This window comes from Suricata suricatta, chromosome 7 (genome assembly GCF_006229205.1).
Source record: "Suricata suricatta isolate VVHF042 chromosome 7, meerkat_22Aug2017_6uvM2_HiC, whole genome shotgun sequence".
Taxonomy (NCBI): domain Eukaryota; kingdom Metazoa; phylum Chordata; class Mammalia; order Carnivora; family Herpestidae; genus Suricata; species Suricata suricatta.
The window spans coordinates 3,462,741-3,464,612 of NC_043706.1; the positions used below are offsets into that span (position 1 = coordinate 3,462,741).

A 1,872-nucleotide genomic window follows, 5' to 3' on the forward strand; every position below is an offset into this window, starting at 1 on the left:
AAAGGATCATTCTCGATGTTTTGGTGGATTTAATGACATAAAAAGATGTTTTCTGTGCCACTAGGTCCATATGTCTTGACAACCAACATATGGTGAGACAGAACACAGATTAAAAACCTCACTGTGTTAGAATTTCAAAGAAAGTATAGGGCATACCTATACTAATATGTAATCTGATATAAATGCCTTTAGCCAACTTTACAAATATCCACCACTCCAGTGACTGTTTTGGATAGCTAAGTTATTTTCCATATAGATCCAGAGTTCCCGATTCCCAAGTCCCCAAGTCTCAACGTCTGATAGAGTTCCAAGAACAAAAATTTCTTGTATAAATCTCCAGGACTTCTTACTCTGGCCAACTTGTCTGTGCACTTTATAGCTTTGTCAATGTTATGTGTACCACCCAGGAGTCCCTTTCCTTAGGGATCCTTGAGAGGAAACAGTCCCTTAAAAGGTTTTTTGATAGAAGCTTTTCAATTCTATAGTTAAGGATACCTCTTCCCATCTCCGACCTCAAATTTGCTGGAGTTTAAATACATGATGGATGATCCTTCCAAATAGTATCATGCATGCACCCCACTTAGTAAGCATCCTCTACATTTCCAAGTAACGCCCCGAATGGTTTTAGAACAGAAATCCTGATTTCCCTTCCATTTAGTTACCGGTTTAGATGTTGAGGAACCGGTTATTTCCATGGGAAGGCAAATCTGTTTTAGTAAGTAATAACATCAAACCATTTTCTTATATGGAGAGAACAGTTATTTTCTGCAAGAAAAGTCCAGCTTCCAAAGGATTGCCATGTCTTACTGACAAATACGAGGTACCTTCATGAAATTTAAATTTGAGGTTAAGATGGAGAATTTAGGAAAACGGAAAGTGCCTTTTTGAGTGGCAGTGAAGGTCTCAGTCACTAAAAGATGCGACTGGATCGTGGTGTTATAAATTCAAACCCCATTATAGGTGTAGAGATTGCTTAATAAAATCTTAAGAAAAAAGTGTCCCTTAAAAGGAGCCTCAATCCTGTGTTCTTCATTCTTTCTGAGACCCACCCAAGCTGCTCTTGGTTGCTTAGTGTGTTCTAGAGAATCCCGTAGCGCTAGATGGTAAGTTCTCAGGAGACCCTGCGATCTTACTTCTTTGTGCCCCAGCTAATAACCCAAGCCGTGGCTACCCGCTAAAGGACTAGGGGGAGATCTATGATCACCTTTCTTAAATGCCTGGAGGTTGATGAGTTGGGTCCCCAAATTCTGTTGACCTAAATGCCCACTAAGGGTTCTGAGCCTTTGGGATTGTGGAAGTTCAACAAGGTGAACTCTGGGAAAAATAGATCACCAGAAGCCTTGAAGGCTCAGTCCAGTCTCCAAAAGCCACAATGGGCTACTCCTCGGAACAGTGCAATGTAATGTTGCAAAAATCAGCAACGAAACGAAATGTTTTCAGACCTACATAAAATAGAGAGAAACAGGTTTGAAAGTGGAACAATCTAAGAAAGCTTCAGGGGACCAAAGGCTTGATACAACATGGTCCTAAAGGGATTTCAGGTCTGCTTCAGGTTGGAGCTTGGTTAACAAGGACTTTACTTGTTAATGTCACAGCATCCGTTATAGATTAAAGTGGTTGGCTCTGAAAAGAGCCTTTGGTTTGAAGTTAGCAGAGAATCCGGAAATCCAAGTTTACGCCCGCTCGCCGCGGATGCGGCGCGCCAGCTGGATGTCCTTGGGCATGATGGTGACGCGCTTGGCGTGGATGGCGCACAGGTTGGTGTCCTCGAAGAGCCCCACCAGGTAGGCCTCGCACGCCTCCTGCAGCGCCATGACGGCCGAGCTCTGGAAGCGCAGGTCGGTCTTGAAGTCCTGCGCGATCTCGCGCACC

At 43.5% G+C, this 1,872-nt stretch overlaps 1 protein-coding gene across 1 annotated transcript in view; it reads left to right on the top strand.

The window, feature by feature from the left end:
• LOC115296169 (histone H1.3) overlaps window positions 1–1,872 on the top strand; it is a 15,796-nt gene that overhangs the window by 5,530 nt on the left and 8,394 nt on the right. The gene's annotated exons all lie outside the window — the stretch shown is intronic.